The sequence below is a fragment of the Felis catus genome, chromosome A1 (genome assembly GCF_018350175.1).
Source record: "Felis catus isolate Fca126 chromosome A1, F.catus_Fca126_mat1.0, whole genome shotgun sequence".
Taxonomy (NCBI): domain Eukaryota; kingdom Metazoa; phylum Chordata; class Mammalia; order Carnivora; family Felidae; genus Felis; species Felis catus.
The window spans coordinates 15,923,884-15,949,903 of NC_058368.1; the positions used below are offsets into that span (position 1 = coordinate 15,923,884).

Below are 26,020 nucleotides of genomic sequence, written 5' to 3' on the forward strand. Positions count from 1 at the left end.
CTATCTGCAACTGCCTACATAGGGTAACAAAATATTCTATTCTTCTGCCCTCTAGAGCTCATGCAAGTGCCTCTCACAGGCAGATTTTAACCTGTAACCAAACAAGGAAGAGGATTCTGGAAAGGTAGTTCTTCCCTCTTCTCTGTTTTCCTTTTCAGGAAATAATTAACCCTAGAAATTTATAACTTCCACAGAGAGATTGGGCCATGTTGTAAGTGATTTAGACAAGTTCAAACCTCTTTCCTTATTTTCCTCTTATTAGGAACCTTCTCACACCCCCAACATAAATGATACATATATTCTGTTTATCAGGCTATCTTTATCTTCTCTCTCAACTTCCACTTCCTACTTCATCAGTATAAATTGCGGACAGTCTGGGGTAATCCCAGAACTAAGTTTCGCAGAAGTTGGGACATACGGAATGTTACTTGGGAATTGTACCTGCACTTTCTGGGTTCCTATCAGAGATCTGCTGAAAAACATTGGAGGCACATAGGGTTCTGCTGGACCAAACAATGCCTTTTTGTCTGTGGGCGCAAGAAAACCATGTGATGTGGGTGCAAAGCTGGTGAGCAAGAGACTTCATGCAATTTAGAATAAAAGTGCCCTTTCGTTTGGGGGGACATGGCCTTGTGTCAAGGATTATGGCTTGGTAGGTGGTGTACAGGTTGCATTTAGCCTCAGTTCATCCCTTTGCTGGGCCCTTTTATGTAGTGAACAACCTGCACAAACCTATATGGCTGCACAGGGAAAATGAAACATGAGTAAATGTAAAAACAGGCAGAAGATGACGAGCAAGGCTTATGTTATGAAACCTAACAACTCATATTTCCTTGGAAAGAACAAGTGTTTTCCAACCCAATCACTAAAGGTATACTAAATGTTAATCAGGGTTTATAATAAATAAGTATTAGAAATATGTATTTTAGTAGAAAATGAGTGTAAAATTGGGAGATTAAATAAAGATAGATGGAGTATAGAAAAATATTGGGCAAACTTTTTGTTAAAGGGCCAGATGATAAATAGTTTAAACTTTGTGGACCATAGGGTGTCTCTTGCAGCCTTTTTTTTTTTAGTTTCTTTTAATTATTATTCTTATTTTTTTGAAGCATAGTCGACACACACTGTTACATTAATTCTGTTACAACTACTAAATTCTACTCAAGAGCAACCATAGAAAATAGGTAAATAAATGAACTGGCTGTGTCCCAGTAAAACTTTATTTACGAAAATAGGTGTGGTGCAGGGTGGTTGATAGTGTAATTTGCAAATCCTTGGTAGAGCATATTAAGATAAAAAAAGCGTCCACTGAGGCATTTGATTGGTGTGCATCTGATGTTTATACAGAAAGTGTTCTAAATACAAGTGATAAGTATTCATAAATCATCAGATATATTATTTTTTTTAGTTTTTATTTTTTTTTAATTTTTTAATTTTTTTAATATGAAATTTATTGTCAAATTGGTTTCCTACAACACCCAGTGCTCATCCCAACAGGTGCTCTCCTCAATGCCCATCACCCACTTTACCCGCCCCCCCCGCCATTAACCCTCAGTTTATTCTCAGTTTTTAAGAGTCTCTTATGGTTTGCCTCCCTCCCTCTCTAACTTTTTTTTCCCCCCTTCGCCTCTCCCATGGTCTTCTGTTAAGTTTCTCAGGATCCACATAAGAGTGAAAACATAGGTATCTGTCTTTCTCTGTATGACTTATTTCACTTAGCATCACACTCTCCAGTTCCATCCACATTGCTACAAAAGGCCATATTTCATTCTTTCTCATTGCCAAGTAGTATTCCATTGTGTATATAAACCACAACTTCTTTACCCATTCATCAGATGATGGACATTTAGGTTCTTTCCATAATTTGGCTGTTGTTGAAAGTGCTGCTGTAAACATTGGGGTGCAAGTGCCCCTATGCATCAGCCCTCCTGTATCCCTTGGGTGAATTCCTAGCAGTGCTATTGCTGGGTCATAGGGTAGGTCTATTTTGAATGTTTTGAGGAACCTCCACACTGCTTTCCAGAGCAGCTGCACCAATTTGCATTCCCACCAGCAGTGCAAGAGGGTTCCTGTTTCTCCATATCCTCTCCAGCATCGATAGTCTGATTTGTTCATTTTGGCCACTCTGACTGGCGTGAGGTGATATCTCAGTGTGGTTTTGAGTTGTATTTTCCTGATGAGGAGTGACGTTGAGCATCTTTTCATGTGCCTGTTGGCCATGTGGATGTCTTCTTTAGAGAAGTGTCTATTCATGTCTTCTGCCCATTTCTTCACTGGATTATGTGTTTTTCGGTGTGGAGTTTGGTGAATTCTTAATAGATTTTGGATACTAGCCCTTTGTCCAATATGTCACTTGCAAATATCTTTTCCCATTCTGTTGGTTGCCTTTTAGTTTTGTTGATTTTTTCCTTTGTGGGAAATTCTTTTTCTACATCGATTGACAGGATCCTATGGTTCTTATCTTTTCTTTTATTAATGTGATATATCACATTGACTGATTTGTGAATATTGAACCAGCCCTGCAGCCCAGAAATGAATCCCACTTGATCATGGTGAATAATTCTTTTTATATGCTGTTGAATTCAATTTGCTGGTATCTTGTTGAGAATTTTTGCATCCATATTCATCAGGGATATAGGCCTGTAGTTCTCTTTTTTTTTTTGCTGGGTCTCTTAGATATATCCAATGTGGATGAAAAACAGCCTTTTGATAACCAATTTTAAATTATAGCTCTACAAACACCAGTAATGTAAGTTTTGTCTGGCATTTACTTCTTTGTTAAATTCCATATAACGTATACACTTGAAAAGATTGAAAGCTCTGGTAGTAGCCTACATATTTCATATAAAATGTTATACTTTAATCTTTACACCTTAATGTTATGCTTTTTAATCTTCCCTTGCATTGTTCAACGTAATATATAATAGATATGTTATGTAATTCTCTGGGTCAAGGTCAATTTTTTTCCTTTTCCTTTGTAGCAACTGAGCTGGTATGAGGACTGATCTTTGCTTAGGCTGGCTTCATTAGTGGAATTCAGATGGTTTTCTCAGATAAGTAAATTTTGGGGGGAAAACTCTTTGTAAACAAAATACTTCTAAATATATGAGAAAGAGCAACAATTAGGCTGTTAAAAGAGACTTTATCTTTTTCTATGGAAAAAAAATTTCAGGGTGCTAGCATTTTACTTATCTCCTTAGTATCTGAATATATTATTTCATGGCATAAATACAAAGATAATTTTGCTTTTTAAGGGAATGTTGCTGAGTTATCAAACTTTTAACTCTTGAAAAGGATTAATCTTGGGGCGCCTGGGTGGCACAGTCGGTTAAGCGTCCGACTTCAGCCAGGTCACGATCTCGCGGTCCGTGAGTTCGAGCCCCGCGTCGGGCTCTGGGCTGATGGCTCGGAGCCTGGAGCCTGTTTCCGATTCTGTGTCTCCCTCTCTCTCTGCCCCTCCCCCGTTCATGCTCTGTCTCTCTCTGTCCCAAAAATAAATTAAAAAAACGTTGAAAAAAAAAAAAGAAAAGGATTAATCTTGAAAAGATCCATATTCTTTTGTAGTGTCTGCTCTCAAGGTGAGTATAGACTGTTCCAACTAAGTTTTTATAAAAACTATGTGGAATAAGTGAGAGCTGATGGTTAATTGGGCAACTGAACATCTGGGCCTTAGTGTTTCGTGCAGGGACCAGATTCCTTTGGCCACACCAGCCCTCCAGCATTGTTTATTGTAGACTTTAGCCTCCCTTTTCACCAAACGCAGGCAAATTTATGAAGGAGTTCACACAGCTGTTCTGGGTTCTTCAGGCAGCTAAGGCCAGCTGGAATATACTTCATTCACTGTAATACACTTCAGTTTGTATGGTTTTTATATTCCAGTGAAAACTAACAGTTAAGAGGTCTCAGGGTTTAGACTTTGATTGTCATTTATCACTGCTAGAAAAAAACTAAACAAGTTCTAGTGGGGTCAGACCTCAGTGAAAATAAACCTCTCTCTTCCATAGCACATTAATGAAAACTCAGAGTTACATTGTTTTTTGTTTTGTTTTGTTTTTGTTTTTAATGCCACTGACTATGCTTTGCTAATTAGTAACATGACTTTATTGAAAAATGCATCAAGTACTTTGATACTTGTTTTGACTTTCTTTTAATATCACTCTAATTTCCCATGGCGTCTTTTAGTTCTAAACTTTTTGCTGACAAATATACAAACTGTGGACAGGATTAGTCTTGTTTATTTATGAAACAAAGTTTTGTTAATATGTATTCAGAGTTGTTTCTGGGCAGTTAAATGTAGGAAGTAATTAGTACCTTCTTTCTAAGGCCATTTTGAGATTTTATTAAAAAAATGTAGGTGATAGAAAATTGGTTTGGGAATGCAGTGGGTGAACTGATTTTGAAGCCTACTCTGTGTGGAGCTAGGTGGATTTTCTGGACTGGTTTTGAGGGTGGGAATGGTATATTTCTGTGGGGTGGAGTCTAACAATTGCTGCCATATACTTTTCCTGTCTGTGTGCTCTCTGGAACAAGTGACCTAAGGAGAGCCTGCCATTGAGAGGGCCAGCAGGGATGCAGCTAATGAATATTTAGCAACTTGGCTCTGCTTATCTCCTCTCTTTGGCTTATTTTGATGTGATGAGAGAAAAGGGTGAATGCAGTATGTCAGTGAGAGAGCTACAATTTCATTCCTTACTTGAAGGACGATATTCCCAGCAGCCGAGAGTTTTGTCAGCAACACCTTAGCATGAGTTCAGGCCTGTGCTATTAAGCTGTCCCTCGTTGAAGAATCACCCCTGTGGCTGTTGGATCTAGAGCTCTGCTTCCAGTGAATCCCTGATTTACATAAAATCTTTAGAGTTACAGACTGTCAGAATAAGATGCTACAGTTGCCACACAGAATGAGAGGCTATACATAGAGGTTTGAGTTATTTACTTTGTAGTAGAAATATTCAGTGTGTATCATGGATTCATGTTTGTTAAGATTTGGGAAAACTTTTGTTAAGATTTCTTCAGCATATTGCTGCTACCCATTGTGCTTTTTTTTTTTTCTTTTGGTTCACCAAAGGTGAATTTCTTTAGGCCTTGTGACTAGCTTCTCTAGATCCAGAGATTATCTAATGAATTCTTTAGAAAACTATGGAACGAAATTAATTCAAGATTTACTGAGTGACTAATGTAATCATATCTCTCGGGAAATAAGCTGGCTCCTAATATACTGGTTAGTTGCAAAAAATCCTGGCAATGAACTGAAACAGATAACCATTTATTATTAAGGAAAAAAAACCCATCAGGGGCCTTGATGTCCATATAAGACATAGACAGCCTCAGTTTTAAATTTTCTTCCAAAAACATACATTTCTTACTTGGCCATCAAAACTTATCTGTTGATAAAATTCACAATGTGATTTTTTTAATTTTATTTTTTAAAATTTTTTAATGTTTATTTATTTACTTTTGAGAGAGAGAGAGAGCACAACTGGGGTAGGGACAGAGATAGAGAGGAAGACACAGAATCCAAAGAAGGCTCCAGGCTCTGAGCTGTCAGCACAGAGCCCAATGTGGGGCTTGAACTCACGAACTGTGAGATCATGACCTGAGCTGAAGTCAGATGCTCAACTGACTATGCCAACCAGGTACCTCCAAGATGTGATTTTTTTTTTAAGTTTTTTAACGTTTATTTATTTTTGAGACAGAGAGAGACAGAGCATGAATGGGGGAGGGTCAGAGAGAGGGAGACACAGAATCGGAAACAGGCTCCAGGCTCCGAGCCATCAGCCCAGAGCCTGATGCGGGGCTCGAACTCACGGACCGCGAGATCATGCCCTGAGCCAAAGTCGGCCGCTTAACCGACTGCGCCACCCAGGCACCCCCCAAGATGTGATTTTTAAAAAATGTTTATTTATTTTTGAGAGAGAGAGAGAGAGAGAGAGAGAGAGAGAGAGTCCAAGTGGGGGAGGGGCAGAGAGAGAGGGGGACGGAGGATCTGAAGCAGCAGGCTCTGTGCTAACAGCAGATATGGGTCTGGAACTCCCAAATCGGGAGATCATGACCTGAGCCAAAGTTAGGTGCTTAACTGACTGAGACAACCCCGCGCTCCTCACCATGTGTATTTAGGAAAATCTGATTTATCAAAGTTAAGATGTAGACTGGACCTTTATTATATAAAAGCCTTTAATGGGTTATTTTTGGAGGAGTAATTGTGTAAAGGAATGTTTGCATAGAGCACAAGTTAGTAAAACATATGTAACCATGAAGAATATTATTAGAAGAAAATAAAAAGTAACATCACCAGATTCATCTATTTCAAACTTTGGTGCATCAGATTCAATCTGTGCTTCAGAAGGTATTTTAAACTGTCATAGGATATTTTTTTCCATCAGGCATTTTCATATTTAGATAATGCTTAGATAGTGCTTCAAATGTTTTAAAGGAACAGAGAAATACTATGGCAAAAAAGAAAACCATATTCACTCTGTTTCTAAATGCCAAATGATCATAATTCATAGTCCCCAACAGAATTTTGTTTTGTTTTGTTTTTGTTTTTAATTGATGGATAGTTCTGACAAACAGTGTCACATTAGCTTCAGGTGTACAAAGTAGTGACAGGACAAGTTTATACATTATGCTGTGCTCACCACAAGTATAGCTGCCATCTGTCATCATACAATGTTATTACAACACCATTGACTATATTCCCTATGCTGTACCTTTTTTCCCCTTAACATATTCATTCCATTGCTGGAAGCTTGTCTCTCCCATTCCCCTTCACCCATGTTGCTTATCACTCCCATCCCCTTCCCTCTGGCAATTGTCTGTTTCTGTTTTTTGTGTATTTGTTTATTCATTTGTTTTGTTTTTAGATTCCACATATAAATGAAATTATATGACATTTGTCTTTTTCTGTATGACTTATTTCACTTAGCCTAATACCCTCTAGTTCCATCTGTGTTGTTGCAAATGTCAAGATCACGTCCTTTTTCATGGCTGAGTAATATCCTTGTGTCTGTGTACATCTATATCTATCTATCATCTATCTGTCTATCTATCTATCTATCTATCTATCTACCTATCTACCTATCTATATCACTTCTTTATCCATTCATCTACCAATGGACACTTGGGTTGCTTCCAGATCTTGGGTATTTTAAATAATGCTGAAGTACACATAGGTGTGAATATATCTTTTTAAATTAGTGTTTTCATTTTCTTTGGGTAAATATCCAGTATTGATATTACTGGCTTATATGGTATTTCTATTTTTAATTTTTTTGAGGAAGCTCCATACTATTTTCCACCATGGCTGTTCCAGTTTGCACTCCCACCAACAGTGCATGAGGATTCCCTTTTCTCCATATCCTTGCCAATACTTGTTATTTCTTGTCTTTTTGATTTTAGACATTATGACTGGTGTGAGGTGATATCTAATTGTGATCTTGATTTGCATTTCCCTGGTGATTAGTGATATTGAGGGTCTTTCATGTGTCTGTTAGCCATCTGTATGTCTTATTTGGTAAAGAGATCTCTGCTCTTTTTTTAAAAAAATCAGATTATTTGTTTTTTTTATTTACTGAGTTATATGAGTTCTTTATATATTTTGGGTACAAATCACTTAGTGGATATATCATTTGTGAATGTTTTCTTTCATTTAGTAGGTTGATTTTTCATTTTTTTGATAGTTTCCTTTACTGTGTAAAAGTATAGACACAAAAGTTTATATGTACTTCTTCAAATTTTTTCAGTAATATGTTTTAGTTTTTAGTGCATAGATCTTTCACCTCCTTGGTTAAATTTATTCCTAGATATTTTATTATTTTTTGATGGAATTGTAACTGGTATTGTTTTCTTAATTTGGCCTTCTTATAGTTAGTTGTTAGTTTATAGAAACACAACTGATTTTTGTGTGTTGATTTTGTATCCTGAAGTTTTACTGAATTCAATTGTTCTAATTATTCTTTGGTGGAATTTTTAGAGTTTTCATTATATAATATCATGTCATATGCAAATAGTGACAGTTTTACCAATTCCTTTCTGATTTGAATGCCTTACTTTTTTTTTTTTTTTCTTTTCTTGCTTAATTGCTCTGGTTAGGACTTCCATCCACTTTTGTTCTTGATTTTAGTAATTTGGGTCATCTCAAATGCTCCATTTTTTCTTGATCTTTTGTTTAGAACACATTTTCTGTTTCTTCATTTTCCTTGGCTATGTGTGTTGGTGTCTATGCATTAGATAAAATAGCCACCTCTCCCTTTCTTGAAGGAGTGACCTCATGTAGGAGATGAGTCTTGTCATTCAACTTTGCCCTACCTTGTAGTTGCCTCTTAAGTCTTTGTGAGTGTCTAGTTGCCTACTTTGTTCTTAGTTGCTCCCAGTGATTGAGGGTGTGCCAAGACCTGTCAGTGTTCCAAAGGAAAAGATTTCAATCAGCACCTAGATGCAGGCTGATTGGAAACTAGACTCTCAGGCAGTAGCTTTTAAAGTGCAAATACACCTGTTTCAGGGAGGACTGGAAGATGGGTATTTCTTTCTGCTCCCTCTGCACTGAGCTCTGACATGATAGCCAGTTAAGAACTGTTTCTTTGTTTGCTACCGTCCCTTTGAACCCATGAACACAATCTCTGCTGGCCACCTGAACCAAGGTATCAAGGGATGTTTCCTCTGGGTGGCAGCCACAAACGCTGGGGCATCAGACATGTGCACTAGTGCATTTAATGCAAATGCATGCAAAGAAAGAATATAAAATTTCTTCTTCATCCCCCTCCCCATTCCCATTGTCCTACCATTACCACTATTTACATTTTAGTATGTATCTTTGTAGTCCTTAACATACATAGACATTTAAAAAAATAAATGTACTTTGACTTCCAATTCCACTATCTTTTCATTTCACTAATATAAGTCTCTTTCTTTTTTTTCAAAAAGAGTAATTACCATCTTTTAAAAATAAACATTGGTTTAATACCCAGAGTAAATATAGTTCTTGGTATACAGAAATTGATTTAGAATTTCAGATGTCTCAACTTGCTAGACTACTCATCAAAAACTCTCACTGTACTTCATTTTATGGGGAAGTTATAAAATATTGTATTGAATTTCATGGTGGCCTCCAAAAGAGAATGTCCACGTCCTAAGTCCTGGAATCTGTGAATGTTACTATTATTAATGAATGAATGAATTTATTTATTTATTTATTTTGGAAAAAGGTCTTTATATGTGTAAATAATTTAAGGATCTTGAGATGAGGAGATCATCCTGGAGTAACCGAGTGGGCTCCAAATTCAATGACAAGAGTTTTTATAAGGTAGACACCCAGAGGAGAAGGCACACACAGGACAAGGCAATGCAAAAACAGAGGTAGAGAATGGAGTAATGTGGCCACAAGCCAAGGAACCCAAGAGATGTTGGCACTACCAGAGGTGGGAGGAAAGATTCTCTATTAGAGCCTCTAGAGGGAGTATACCTTGGCTGACATTTTGATTTTGGACATCTGGCTTCCAACTGTAAGAGAATAAATTGGTTGTTGTAAATCACCTTGCTCATGGTAATTTGTAATGGCAGCTGTAGGAAACTAATACAACAAACAAAATGCTGTACTCCCATTATCTAGAAATAGAAGAAAATGAAACAATTGATCCATAAATTTCACTCTTAAATAAGCAACACTAACAACTTATATACCCCAAATTATAATTCTGGTAAGCTTCTGTTTGGTGTTATATAATTACTTGACTTTAACACTGAGAATAAAAGATTTATTTCTGTATTAACAAGAAAGACTTGTTAAAGAGCAACAACAAAATATCAAATTAACATTATCTAAGGCTTAAGGATGACATTTGGAATTGGATTCCAATTCAACTTATAAAATAAAAGCAGTTTATTGATAAGGTTTATATTTTTATATGTATATTTTTACAAGGTATTTATGAAATAATACCTTTAGGATTATAAATCTATCAAGTTTCTATTTAAACTATTATATAGCCACTTAACTAAGAGCAGTAAAATAAAAAACAAAAAAATTCAAAATTATTTTAGAAGGACAAAAATTTCTTGCTCTGTATTTGAATTTTTTACTGGACTTGTTAAAAACAACCAATTTACTGTAATTACACTATTTACAATACAAAATTAAAGTGGCTTATAAGATTCACATTGCAGTAATCATTATTTTAAGAATTATAGTTCTACCAGGGTACCTGTGTGGGTTAGTTGGTTAAGTGTCCAACTTTTGATTTCAGCTCAGGTCATGATCTCATAGTTTGTGAGATTGAGCCCTGCTCTGTGCTGACAGCATGGAACCTGCTTGGGATTCTCTCTCTCCTTCTCTTTTTGCCCTTCCCCTGCTCTTGCTCTCTCTCTCTCAAAATAAATAAACATAAAAAAAGAATTATAATTTTATCAGATTTCCATTTAAGCTATTGTATATTTACTTAACAAATAATGATAAAAGTAAAAGAAAAAAAGTACTTTGTATGAGGCACAAAATAACACCTTTCTGTGATCCTGGATCTTTAGAAGTAGGCTAATAGGAAGGCTAGATTAACTAATTTCTATTTTCAGGTTATAAGACAGAAGACAAAAGCCAGTGCTTGGTGGAGAGACATCTCTTATTTCCAATAGAGGGTATGCTGGGATAGGGAGAGGATCCTTGAGAAGGCCCATACTAGCTTTCCAAGGGAGAGAAAGGGACAGAAGGTCCTCTTCTCAGGAATTATCCCCTGGTATCTTCTGCAGCATCTTACCTCTGACTGAAGGATGCAATGGAGGATGAAAACCTAGGCCAACTATGTGCCATTCAGGTAGGAGTAGTGAATCAGGCATACTTAAATGACCAAGAAGATCTGTGGTGTCATTTCTACTGGATCCCATTTCTGAAGATGGGCCTCTACATTATCAAATGAAGGCACAGTAAAATTTACAACTTTTGTTTGTTCTGAGAGCAGGGAGCACAAGGAAAAGTGCTGTATTGCACTTGTAGAGAAATTGCTTGATCCAGGATAGAGTTGACCCTGATGGAAGGATCATTTTCCTGTGGTTCTGCTCCCAGGAGAATGTTGTCACTGGATCACTGAACCATCCCAACTATATTAGCTTGGTATGGCTCCCAAAACAAAGTTACCTCTACTGGGTGGCTTAAACAGTATAAATGTATTTTTCTCATAATTATTTAGGCTAGAAGTCCAAGGTCAAAGTATTGTCACGTTCAGAATATTTTGAGACCTCCCTCCTTGGCTTGCATATTGGCCTTCATATTGTGTTTTCTCATTGGCTTTCCTCTGTGCATGTGTGCCTCTGGTGTCTTTTTGTGTGTCCAAATTTCTTCTTCTTATAAGGACAACACCCAAATTGGATTTATGGCTTTATTTTAACTTAATCACCTCCTTAAAGACTCTACTTCCAAATACAGTCATGTTCTGAGGGACTGGGAGTTAGGATTTCAGCATGTAATTTGAATATAATTCAGGTCATAACACCCACCTAATAATGCTCCTCCTTCTTTGGTGATCTGGTAATCCAGGGAGTTCTCTAAATCTGATTCATGGTGAGACTGCTTTTCAATTCTACCCAGCACCAAGATTCAAGATACGCAGTTTTTTTCTGGGGATCAGGGATGGCTCGTATAGTAGATGCAGTATTGCCTTGTTTAGATTCCGGAGGCCTTTTCGATACTGTGTTTTCTGGCTAGCTTAACTGCCAATACTGGATGCAGGCTCTCTATGATACAGAAAGATTTTTCCCTTGTGAACATGGCAGGTTGGACTTGCTGAGGAATGAACAACTCCTGGGAGCTGCTTTCAACAAGTGACTGAGAAAAATAAGTATATAAATATTCCAGCTTCTTTGGCCTTCAGGTCAAATAATTCTGATGCATATATTTTATATCATTTCCAAGATATTCCCCAAAGCATTAAACTCCAGTTACCCTCTGTGATACTTAGTCTCATCTTCCCTATCTCACATTCTCCCCCACCCCTTATTTACTGCAACTCCAAAATAAAGATTTGCATTTGATTATTTTTTTTGGGGGTCTGCTTGTGAAAGGCGGAGAATCCCAAACTAAGGCAATTTCTGCCAGAAATTATACTACAAGGCAGATTTTCAAGATGGATTCTAGAATAGGACCTCTTGACCTTAAGATTACGTAAAAGACTCCATAGCTAGTGTTAGGTAGGGTGGACTTAAACTCTGGCATGTTGTAGTATTATAATCACTAAGATTCGTCTTTTGGGGAATTGGGATAGGATGAGGCACAGGGTAATGCACCGTCTTATGCAGTATATCTGGAATTTGAGAGATGGTGGGATTGGTAATTATAAGGACTGTGGATATAGTCACTTGCTGTTAAATGGGCACTGATGTGCTGAAAACACAAAACCACACACTCAAACTAGCCAGTCCTGAACCATGGGAGTTGTGTGAAAGCCAGAAAATCTCTTTGACAGTATTTAAGGAAGCTCTCATTTTCTAAAGCTAGAGGATAGCCTGTATTGAAAATTAATCTCAGGATTCTGATTCTCCTGTAGTAGAATTACAAAGAAGGCTGAATAGCAGCTCTGGCAAGTCTCTTTCTAAAATTAGTAACCCAAAAAGAGTGGGACCATGATATCTAGAATGGATTGACTTGAGAATCTTGAACTTCTTTAAGATCTTCATGAATTCTTGAGCTTGCAGAAATACCTACTGAATTTATCTTCAAGATATCCTTGAACTCCTGGGCCTGCAGAAGTTACTGATTCCTCTTATCAGAAGATAGTAGTCACCTCCACTCCCAATTCTGTCTTGCCTGGACACTATACAGAATCCTTACCTGAGGCAGATGTTTCACAAGTATACTTACCTGAAGATTGGCTCCAACTGTCCCTAAAGTGTGTAAGCCAATAACTAGGCTCATCCTCAGCGTAGCCCAGTTAGGGAAGTACTGTCTCTGACTGGGAAGAAAGGTACTATTCACCAGAAGAGTTGCAGGATCTACATAGAAATATATTATTAATGTGCCTAGAAATCAATCTTGAAAGTGCTGTGCCAGGAGTTACGAAATATGTCTGGATAAGGAAGAGTTTACTGATATGAATGTTCTCACATGGCTCAGGATTTAACATCCTGTCAAGGACACCAGGAATCAGTTATAATCTTCTATTTGGATGGTAGAGATGCTGGAAGTGCCTTGGCAAAGTACTGAAGGAGGAGTTAAGAGACTTAGAGAGGTGGGCATGTTAGATGGGTTTTAAAGTCCTGGCTTTACATGGTTCCAATATGCATGAATTTATGTTAGTTCTGTTAAAAACCAGTGCTCCAACCACACAGTTCAAATTTCAGTTATCAAGGTATATTAACTGTGATTAATTCCATAGAGTACAAACTTTGCTTCTATCTAGTCAGTGCACAGAGCACTTCATAAATAACAGATTCACATCATGATCAAGGACAGCACCATTTTTTTTTTTTTGCAAAATCCAAAGATAATTGGCCACTGAACATCTTTTATTCAGTTTACGCCCAGATGACAAATGTATAGTTGTATTGTCTCTTTATCTCCCAGTAAGAAAGCCATGTAACATTTTATAAAAATGGATAACTGAAAGAGGGAGTTAGCCATTACAAGTACAGGAAAGAAACTAAAGTGATAATGCAAGAAGTGAAATTCTAATTGAATGTAAATGGGGTTATAAAAGAAATAGCTGACTATGGGAATATTGACACTGCTGAGATTCCATATGTGCCACAAGGAGCACTGAGTAATGTATAGAATGTTGAGTCGCTATATATTGTACACTTGAAACTAATATAACGTTGTATGTTAACCTCACTGGAATTAAAAAAAAAAACTTAATTAAAAAAAAGGGAGATCCCAGATGTGCAATCAGAGGAACTTAGTGAAGGCAAGTGACATACATGAGAAAATTGGTCATGACACAAAAGATGAAAACATCTAAGGAAGTGATGCTAGTGGAAAGCTTTATATTCATGGAATTCTCAGAGATATTTCATCACATTAAAAGTAGAAAGGATAAGATGCTAGAAGCTGATTCAAACTTAGAAAGTAGTATGACAGTTTGTCAAGGCATAAAAAGATGGTTGATTTATATCATTATCTATAAGACAGAAGAAGGTGACTACTGTTCAAACTGCTCTTGATAGTTTTTTTTTTCTTTTCTACAAAGAAAAAGAACACTTTCATTCTCAATGTTTTTACTAAGGACAATTTGGAGGGGGCACCCATGAGGGTATTGTTGTATCTCATTATGCAAAAAGATCAAGAGCAGGTGTTTCAAATGTTCATGTTGGCTTCCAACAAACAAACAAACAAACAAACAAACAAACAAACAGCAAACAAAAAATCATGATCCCTTATCAAGTTTCCAGATCTGAAGCTGTTCTCACACTCAGCATTGACTGAAGGGAATGATGAATTATCTTGATGATGAACTTTTCAGTGCTTCAGTAAACACAAACAGCAATAATTTCCCAAATCTTTTCCTAACAATATCTGTAGTCCTTTATGAGAGTAGTTATATACTAGTAAAAGGAAATACCTATACTTCTCCAGGGCTGGTGGATACAGTGTCTGGTTTGACACTGATATCCCTTTAGAGAGGGTATGTATAGAGTTCAGGTCTGTTCTGGGTTGAATTGTGTCCTTCAGGAAAGATATGTTGGAGTCCTAACCATCTGTACTTTAGAATGTGATCTTATTTGGTGATAGGGATTTTATGGAGATTATTAAATTAAAGTACAGTCACTAGGGTAAACCCTGATGCAATATGATTGGTGTCTTTGTAAAAAGGGGATTTGGGGATACAGAGACAGACATTTACAGAGGGAAGATGATGTAGAGAGGCCCAGGGACAAGGTGATTGTCTATAAGCCAAGGAGAGAGGTTTGGAACAGATCTTTTCTTCACAGACCTCAGAAGGAACCAAACCTGCTGACACCTTGATCATGAATTTCTAGCCTCCAGAACTATGAGACAATACATTTCTGTAATTTAAGCCACCCAGTTTGTGGTATTTTGTCATGACAGCCTTAGCAAACTAATGCAAGCTCGTAAGTGAAGTCATAAATGGGATCCTGGCCTAAGTCCACCTCTTAGTGAGTACAAAGGCTTCTGTGGTCATTGCCTAGTCCTTTGGTTCATACTCACGATGAATATATTTAGTAGCTGGTAGAATTGTTGCATTGGTTACCTGATCTATAGAGTGAGAGCAGCCATGGTAGGAAAGGTCAAATGGAAGCCCTTGAACTTTCCTCACCTTCTTCCCAACTGAGACAGAAAATCGGAAGAAATACTGAATCCCAAATGGAATGTCAGAGATAAGAAACACCCTGAAAATATGTTTCAAGTGACCATCATCACTAGTCTTGCTTATGAAAGAAAAATAACAGATGGATCAGAGAAGACAAAGCGGACCCCTGAAAACTTAACCAAGAACTCAATTCCATCTCTGTGCTGCATGTGTATCTTCACCAGAACATATCAGCACAGTCTCTTACATTTGTTGTTTAGCAAATGATCTGGAGAATGTGTTCTTTTCATTCCCTGACAGAAAAATGGGTCAGAGGAAGTTCACATTCATTTAGAAGAGATAAAAATATGCATTCATGGACTTGTTCAAGTTATGTTAGCTCTCCTACTCTCAATCACAACATAGTGTAAAGGCAACTTAATTATCTGAAAATTTTTCAGAAAACTCATGTTGGTCTACCCTTCTGATGACATGATGTTTGGAGAAGTCATAAGTACTCTAGATGCCTTGGTAAGACACATGCTAGAGGGTGGGAGACTTATTTTACAAACATTTAAGGGCCTGCCGCATTATGAAAGTTTTAGAGATTTTAGAGATTTTTGGGATGACAAGACATCCCAACCAAGGTAGAAAAGCCATCATACTTTCCATTTCCTATCAGTAAGGAAAATGCTCAGTACTTGAAAGGCTGGGTGGTTAGGGATCTGGAGAGAGTGCAATTGGAAGATCAATTAACAAGAGATGTGGGAAAGAGGAATGTGGACTGATCAATAGGAATGGGAACAAAGTATGTAGATTTTTATCTCACAGCAGTACTTTCCAGAAGTCATCCATGTCAGAGAAGACACTGAATAGAGGGAAAGGATGATTTTTTTCTAGGCAAAGTTAGTGAGTCTCTCTTCTTGGCCATCCCAGTGTGTGCACAATGGGCCCATGAAAGGAGTAGCCTTGTGGTAGGGATGCAGGTGATACATGAGGCCAACAGCCTAGGCTCCCTCTTACTGAGGCTAATCTGGCTCTCACTATTGTGAAATGTTCAAAGTGTCAGCAGTAGTGTCAAGAGCTGAGCTGTTGGTATGTCCTACACTTTGAGGACACCAAAACTAGAGGTGGCAGCCATTTATTCTTACTGGATTGATACATATTCCAGTTATTAGTCTACTTTCTCTGCCAAAGTGCCTTAGTCAGCACCATTGTCTTAGGGGTCAGAGTGTCTGACTTATAGTTATGGTATCTCATATAATTTTTTTTGACAAAGGAACTGATTTATGGTAAAGAGTAAGTATATGTGGGATCTACTGATCTCACTATCTATCACCTAGAAGCCCCCAATCTGAACGCTGAAAAAGCCACTTAAAGGTAAAGCAAAGGCATCTGCTTGGAGTTTTTGGATGCTACCTTTAAAGATGTTATATCCTTTGATCCAGTATACACTGCTCTATATCTCCTTTAGATCGAATGCATAGATCCAAGGCATAGAAGTAGAAGCTGTCTTTACACCATTACCCCAAGTGACCCACTTGGGGGAAATTATGCTTTATATTCCTACAACTTTAAGATTTGTAGGATTTGAGGTCTGGGTTCCCAGGGAACAAAGTAACATTCCACTAATCTTCAAGTCACAGCAGCTGCCTAGTCATTTTGGGTTCCCCATATGAATAGACTAGATGGGAATGAAGGGTTAATATGTTTACAGGAGTGATTGACCTTGATTATTATGAGGAGGTAGGTTTGCTGCTATATAATGAGACAGCAAGAAGTATATCTGGAACTAGGAGATTAACTTGAATTTGCCTTCAAACCCAATGATTACTGTAAATAGGAAATTGCAGAAACAGTATCCTGACAAAGTCAGGTAGCCAGAGGTGCAGACTTCTCAGATAGGAAGGTATGGGTTACTCCACTGAGCAGCCAACCTGGAAGAGTAGAAATGCTATTTATGAGTAAGGAGAATCTAGAATGTATTTTAGAAAAGGGAGATGATGAATATCAGTTGTGGCCTTGGGACGGATTGCAATAGCCAGCTGAGACAGTAGCTTGTACCAATATTAAGTTGTAAGTTTTTTTTTTCTTTTTAAAAATGAATTGTGACTGGGTACCATTTTGAAGAAACAGGAACTAGATGAAGTGAAATTAACATGAGGACAGAGTACATCTGATTAGTGCAAGGGATGGGCTGCAGTAGATACAGTCAGTTCCCCATCCATGTCTCTGAGAAATCCTGCTCATTTACAACTGCTAGTATCTGCATCTGTGACTAAGTTTCTTTTTTTCCCTGCAACTATGGAGAGCTGCCTGTGCACATGATATATTGGAAATGCCAATGAATGAACAATTTCTAGAGCGTAGCCCTCAATTAGTGACTCTCATAAGCAGGTATATGAAAACTTGAGCTCCCTCTTTCCTAGAGGTGGACAATTCTGAGGTGTATCTTTTGCATGCATTCTCAGAGTTTTCTTGCAGGATTAAGCTTTAATTCCTCACTGTCGTAGCTTGGTGTCATAATAGCGCAGCCCTTATGGGATGCCTTCCCCTCCCAGTATTAATTTCTCATTCTTTACCAGTGTTGCTTGTGTTTTCCAACTAAACTACTCTCACTAGAATTACCATCTCAGGGTTTGCTTCAGGGAGAATCCTAAATAAGATGGTTCCTAAAACCTTAATATATTTACTTATTGCCTTCTCATTCATAGGGTAGTTACAGATTATACCAACATTGCTAACAATAAACCTATTGAGACCAGTTTAAGTTTTCTCTGCATTATATTTGTCCTTAGGCAATGCCACACTTCTGATATAAAATCAAAATACCGTGTTAAAAAAGATACATGTGGTTTGAATTAAAACACATTAACCCCGTATTTCTAGTTGTCAGAATTGATGGTGGGAAGGAGACTATATCTGTTTAGGCAACCATTTTGCCTGGAAGTTCAATGACATTTATCTACAATATTGTTTTCTAGTGAAGGGAGACTGCCAGAAGTCACATAAGCAAAGAGTGAGGAGTTGGGAGCCTGGAAGCCGGGGAAACATGAATCACAACACCCAGAGTTGGGACTTAAGAACACTCCTGTGAGTCACATCAACTTTTTTAACATCCAAATTTAGGGCTATGGAAATAAAATATTTGGTTAATTAAAAACCCAAAATCAAAGCCTCAGTACCATTTTCTTTTTTTGCTAAATGACTACATTTAAAGAAGATTGATAATATACAAAAGAACCAGCATGAAGATTATAATAAAAATGGAAAAGAATAGGACAAAATGGAGATAGAGAATAGAGCTTAAAAGAAGTTATCCAGGGTAACAGAATAAGAATTTACTCAAAAAGAAAACTTCTCTTCAACTTAGAAAAATCAATACTCTTTCTTTCTTTTCTTTCTTCCTTCCTTCCTTCCTTCCTTCCTTCCTTCCTTCCTTCCTTCCTTCCTTCCTTCCTTCCTTCCTTCCTTCCTTCCTTCCTTTCTTTCTTTCTTTCTTTCTTTCTTTCTTTCTTTCTTTCTTTCTTTCCTTTTTCAATATTCTCTTTCTATACTAGCAAAAGCCAACAAGACAATAATAGGATATAATAAGCCATTTGCAAAAGGAAAACAATTCTGTATTATATAGGAATTAACCTGGTAAAGAATGAAAAAGAGAAAAATCTTAAAACTTGATTGAAAGACATAGAAAATATCTAAATAAATGAAGATATGTGTCTGTTTATCTATTATCTATCTATTATCTATCATCTATTATCTCTATCTATCTATCTATCTATCATCTATCTCTATCATCTACCTGTCACTTGTCTATCCATACATACATGCTTAAGAGTAAATATATCATTTTTTTTCCAAATTAGCCTGTAAATTCAATGCATTTCCAACAAATTGCCTCAATCATGGAGCCTACTGAAAGTGCAAATTTAGGCAGGCATTTGTATGATGTGACTCCCAGTGCATGCAACACTCCATATTCTAAAGTCACCATTAGAATAATTACTAAGAACAAAGAGAATGTGAATAGCAACCAATAAACATTAATGATAAGCTGTTTGTAGCTAAGAATGAGTCCTCACGGAGACATAGCTTTGCTGACCCTGTGAAGTGTTGATTCAGTGTTCTCATTTCCAGGAATATTGTTTCTAGTGTCAAATGGGATATGGCTGTATTTGATGTAGGAAATGTGAGGACATGTGACAGCAGTGGGAAGGGTGCATGTGGAGAAGCTAAGAAGTAGAGCCAGGAACACATGGGAAAAAGAGAAACAGAGTTTATACAATGATCTATCATGTCAAAACTCATGTGATGATGAAAAAAGCTGAAGCTATGAAGTAGTAAAAAGAATACACAATGAAGGAATGGATACACCAGTAGCACAGTAGGAGATAACTCAGCAAATTGGAAGCCAGAGGAGAGATAAGCTGAGAGACAGAATAATTGGTTCCTACATATTTATCAGTTCCTGACTGCTTATCTGTTGAGAGTTGTAGTTCTAGACCTTATACAGTAAAACCTTGGTTTGCGAGCATAATTCATTGCAGAAACATGTTTGTAATCCAAAGCATTTGTATATCAAAGCGAATTTCTCCGTAAGAGGTAATGAAAACTCAGATGATTCATTCCACAACCCAAAAATATTCATCTAAAAATGATTATAGTACTGTAATATAATACAAAATAATAAGGAAAATACAAAGCATAAAGAAAAATAAAAATTAACCTACACTCACCTTTGAAAATCTTTATGGCTGTTGTGAGGGAGATAAGAGAGAGGAGGGTTATTGTGTAGGACGACTTTCACTATCACTAACAGAAGGTGACTACAGTACAGTATTAATAAATTCTTGTGATATACTGTATTTAATGAAGCTGGCAATAAAGCAGCAGAGGGAAGGGTCTATATCTGCAGGCAGCCTGACCTAGAATGAAGCAAAGCATTCCTAAGCTTACTCTTGTGTGGAAGAGCAAAGGACTGTCCATAGATGCTTTGAAGTGACAAAAAATACACTAGTGCCAGTTATGGGCACCTTCCAGTGTCCTGAAAAATCACTGATTTCTGCCAAACACCATAGCTTGAGACTGAGCGTCCGAGCATGGGAGACGATCACCCAAAATCACTCTGAGAGAAAGAGAGAGAGAGAGAGAGGAACCATTAACTCAGATGTGATCATGTGACAGTCATGTGATCACATACTACTTGTATTGTAAGACATCCCTTATTCATCAAATTAAAATTTATTAGAAATGTTTGCTCATGTTGCAATACACTCGCAGAACAAGTTACTCACAAAGGTTTTACTGTATACTGTTACAATAAGCTCAGTTTTACTTAAGATGGCTTGAGTGTCTCTCTTACCCTTTCCTTTTTAATGAAATAATTTTCCTCAGGATCTCAGCTCATTATTATTATTGATTAATACAAGCCACTTAAACTTTGATTTTATGTTATACTATGGTACTCCTTTATCTACTTTCTCCTTCCCTTATATTTTATGTTTTGCACTTATTTATTATTTTCCCATCTTTTTCCTTACATTCTCTTCATCTAAAATCTTCATTCCTATTTCATATTTAGTGTCATGTGCATGTATTTTAATTTTCTTAAATGGCATTGGGGTTTAATTTTTATTCTTTTTTTCCCCCACTCAACATTATGTTTTAAAGATCTGTTAATACTGTTGGATCTATATCTATTTTGTTGTTTCTAATTTCTACATATTATTTAATTCTATGTATTTACCACACTTACTCATTTACACAAAATGTTAGAACAGTGATTTGATGAACATCCTGTTCTGTGCTCCTGTACTGAGCTGATTAATAGTTTTTGGTTTTTTTATTACAAAAATGAGATTGCTGGGTTTAGAGTTTACATCTACATAATTCCATTAAGTAATTTTAGTATGTTCTTCCAGGCTGCTCTCCAGAATTGTTGTGGAATATGAGAGTTTTGTTTCCTTTTATTCTCGGTACCATTGACATTTTCTACTATTAGCTATTCTAAATGGCTAAGTGGCATCTAATCGCTGAGTCACATATCTTGGATTACTAATAAGTTAGAGGGTTCATCACCTCATGAACCCTTAGGTGTATGTCATTAGGGTTCAGATTCTTTTTTTTTTTATTTTTTTTTTTAACGTTTATTTACTTTTGAGACAGAGCATGAACGGGGGAGGGTCAGAGAGAGAGAGGGAGACACAGCATCCGAAACAGGCTCCAGGCTCTGAGCTGTCAGTACAGAGCCCGACGTGGGGCTCGAACTCACGAGCCGTGAGATCGTGACCTAAGCCGAAGTCGGATGCTTAATCGACTGAGCCACCCAGGCGCCCCTAGGGTTCAGATTCTTAATTGTTTATGCATATCCTTGTTTTCCATTGGGCTTCCTGTCTTTTTCTTTTTGATTTGTAGGAGTTCTTTGTGTGTTTAAAATATTAATCCTTTGTTGCTTTTAGAAATTGTAAACATCTTTGCTCTGTCGGTTAACTTTAAGTTGATTTTCATTGAACTGAAATCTTTAATTCTAATATAGTTCCATGAAGTTTTTAAAAATTATTTTATTTTTAATTGCAGTTATATAACCAAATGAACATGAGTTCGCTCATTGGTGAGTGAGAAACTGCACTAGGCTGAGTTGTCGCACAAAGAAAACTTTATTTGCAGCAAATAAGAAGATTGCAGGGAATAACTTCCAAAGCCATGACTTCCCAGCAAAGGTGTATGGGTTCCTTTTATTTAGGGTTAGGATGAATTTTTAGATAGGGAAGCCTTGTCATCATATGAAGGGGGGAGCATAAGGTTGTGCATGCACCTTGAAGCATGCCTATACATATATTGTGTGATATGTAAAGGAAGCTGAGGTGCTTCCTTGGGTAGAGATTTTAGTATTATCATGAGGTAAAGGTAGTCATCTGTCATTCTAGAGGTCAGTCCATAGTCCATTTGTGTAGGCATGAGTCAGGGGTTAACCTCAAACTGGTGTGGGTGGTCTGGGACGGCTGGAGGTCTTGTCAGGGCAGTCTCTATTGCTCAAGGGGTGGTTTTGCTTTCCATTTGCCTGACTTAAGAGATAAGCTGGAAAGAAACGCTTAAGGAAAAATGTGACTTAAACATCTAATTGTGATATTAAAAAAAACGTGATTCCATGATTTAATGAAAATATTACTAATATTTCTTTGGCATTGAGGATATGTCCGTGATTATTTAAATTCATAGATTATCAATGCTTAAATCTAACTCTCTTTGGTCTACTGTATTTTCTGGCACACACATTCCATGCACAGTTTTGCTGTGTGCCTTAATCATGTCAATTACCTGGACTGCCACTCTCTTTTCTCATGATTTATTTATAGCTGATGAGTCCTGTTCTAGGTACCACATTTTCCTTACAGCCTTCTTCATTAATTCCTGACAATCCTGTTTCTCTTCACTTTCCGACCATTTATTTTTTATAATGTCTTTTTGGCATTGTGTCATGTATAAACTTACTTTATATTTTAAATTATTTCATGTATGTAATCTTATTGATTGTAATGGTAAATGCCTTGAGGGTAAAAATATGAATTATGTATATATTTTTATTAATACCTGCTTTTCTTTTATCATTAGGAATGTAGGAGGTGCCACGCTAGTTGGCATTTTATTGGTCTAGTTAAATTTTGTTGGACTAATTTCAACTCCACCATCAACTGTGTGATTTTTGAATGAGACTTTAAATTGAATTCATTTTACATAGTCCTCAGTTAATTTATATATCAATTTTGATCATTAAGTTTTTTGAGTTTTCATCTCTAAGAGTTTTAACTGATTTTTAAGAGTGATAAAGTGGTGTAGTATGAATCCCATCTTTTTAGAATATCTCAAACTTTACCTTTCTGAATCTTACCCATTCTTTTTTTTTTTTTAATTTTTTTTTTCAACGTTTATTTATTTTTGGGACAGAGAGAGACAGAGCATGAACGGGGGAGGGGCAGAGAGAGAGGGAGACACAGAATCGGAAACAGGCTCCAGGCTCTGAGCCATCAGCCCAGAGCCTGACGCGGGGCTCGAACTCACGGACCGCGAGATCGTGACCTGGCTGAAGTCAGATGCTTAACCGACTGCGCCACCCAGGCGCCCCTGAATCTTACCCATTCTTAATCCACTCTCTAAGCTTTCTCTTCAGTTGTTCTTTTCTTTTATTTCCCTCCATAACCTCATTTATAAAGAATTTTTTTAAATGTTTATTTATTTTTGAGAGAGACAGAGACAGAATGCGAGTGTGTTAGGAGCAGAGAGAGAGAGAGAGAGGGAGACACAGAATCCGAAGCAGACTCCAGGCTCTGAGCTGTCAGCAGAAGCCCAACGCTGGGCTCGAACTCACGAGCTATGAGATCATGACCTGAGCCAAAGTCGGATGCTCAACTGACTGAGCCACCCAGGCTCCCCATAACCTCATTTATAGAAAGTACTGCACAACATTGTAAGTCTTTGCCATCTGACTGATTCCTCTACTAGACTGAATTTATAGAGGTCAGGGACCAAAATTTTAATTTTCTAATTTTGATATCTATAGTCAGTGCTTAATATGTAATAGGCCTTCAGTAAGCATTTGCTACATAGAAACCATTTTCAAAAATCCTATGGGATAGGTACTATTTTTATAGAAATTGAAACTCAGGGGGTGTAAGTGACTTACCAAATTCACACAGCAACAACTACACATCTAAGGATTGAATCCATAGTTCTGACTTTGGGTTCAAGGATTTCTTCTATATAGGCTACCAGTTCTGGGAATGTACTTCGTTACGAGAATGAGTCTTGATTATAGTTTCTAATTGATTTGTAATTTTGAAACTAATGAATACATTATTTGTACTTTTCTTATTTGAGGTAAATTCTTAAGGTGTAAGGATAATTCAAGTATCTGTGCCCTGTAAGTTTAATGTTCCTTTAACTCATTTATTTTTTTAATTTAATTTAATTTAATTTTATTATTTTTTAAAATCTAATTTATTGTCAAATTGGTTTCCATACAACACCCAGTGCTCATCGCAACAGGTGCCCTCCTCAGTGCCCATCACCCACTTTCCCCTCTCCCCCACCCACCATCAACCCTCAGTTTGTTCTCAGTATTTAGGAGTCTCTTATCCTTTAACCCCTTTAGTAGTAATTCTTTAAATGTTGTCAGCAGGTTAGGATTCCTGGCTGACTTAGTTGGAAGAGCATGTGATTCATGATTGGGAATTGTGGGTTTGAGCCCCACAATGGATGTAGTGATTACTCTGCTTACTGTGCTTAATCAGAGTGAGTTAGAAAAGTAGAGAATATTCTACTTCAATAGGACGTTGAACAGCAAGTTGAAAAGAGTCAAAATATCCTGATTCCCACTAGAAACACTGCTGATTGATGAAGACATGGCAAAGAATAATGAGTCCAAAGACAATCTCAAAGAATAATGAAAACCAGTTCCCTAAATTTACCTTCAGAATGAGGATATTTATAATCATGTAATACATTCCAAGCCTGAATGTACATGAAGTTGCTGTCAGAACCCACCTCAGGGTATTTCTACTGAGTAATTATAAATTTCTTTTCTAGCAAACGGTACACATATTCAGTTGGAAGTAATTTTGCCACCCACAAACCAAACTGGTACATTCCCAGCACAAGAATTGCATTTTTTCATACATTCTTGTGGAGTACAGTATGGTGTTAACCCCTTAATTTCTTACATGTCTAGAGCTGTCAGGTAGGTTTTAAGTTAGGTAGTGCTGCCTAAGGAGCTGTGTGGAGAACGATTTCGAGGCTGGTCCTGCCTTCCAGAAAAAAGTGCAGGAATCAGGTGATCAGTGCCTGTCCTGTGGCAGGGGACGAGTGGCAGCCTGTCCCATCTGGCCTCTTGGTACCAACAGAGGTGGCATACAGGTTCGCATATTTTAATATCGATGTGATTCTGTTGATAAACTGCAGCTAAACAATGGGATATAGGAGAATAATTTTGAAGAATGAATAACCTCATTGTGTTGCTAATTAAAATCATAAACAAAATATTAATCATTTCCTTTGTCCCTTATTGAAGTGTTGCTTACTCACCCCTCTGGGCTGAGCACAAAGGCAACCCTCATCATGATGTCTTCCTTGACACCTTCATTGAACTGTGATCTTTCCTGAAATGGGCCATTGTTACAATTTATTTGTACCCTTTGGTGATACTTTTCACATTCTGTCTTGTGGTGTGCATATGCCCTTCTTCCTGGTTACTTTGTAACGGTATTAATTTCTGGCGTTTGCATACTTTTGATAGTTTTAAAAGTTTATTTAAAAATTTATTCATAACATCTTGCCAATTCTTAATAGGCCTTATGATTCAATATGATTCAATAAATCACCCTCACTTTATTGATATGAGGGATGTGAGGTGGTACAATCAGAAGACAGATTCTAGCTTTTACTTTATTACGTATGAGTTATGTGATCCATGAATAAGCCACTTACACTTGCGATATTGTAGCTTTTTTTTCTGGAAATATGTAAGGGGGATCAGTGGACCCTGTGAGGGTCCATTGCCATGTGACATAAATCAGATTTGATAATTTTAAAAATACCATTAAAATGGCATTAATTTATTACCATTGAGATTGTAATCTCCTTGGGGTTAAGAACTGTGTCCCCCTTTTCATATTTCTATTTTCAAAACACTTAGCCTGGCACCTAATGCACAATAGGTCTTCAATAAATATTGGTTAAGTGGATGAATAGAGATCTGCAGACTTCTGCAAAGGGCCAGATAGTAAATATTTTAGGCTTTACGG

General features: G+C 37.1%; 1 long non-coding RNA gene across 3 annotated transcripts in view; it reads left to right on the forward strand.

The window, feature by feature from the left end:
• The window catches only part of LOC111559720, a 431,348-nt gene that overhangs the window by 94,209 nt on the left and 311,119 nt on the right, over nt 1-26,020 (forward strand). The window contains exon 5 of one of the 3 annotated variants that reach the window (XR_002740846.2): nt 18,209-20,089. The exons of the other annotated variants lie outside the window; for them this stretch is intronic. This is a non-coding gene — a long non-coding RNA (uncharacterized LOC111559720). Of the gene's footprint in view, nt 1-18,208; nt 20,090-26,020 lie in introns of those variants that run through there. 3 annotated transcript variants of the gene reach the window in all.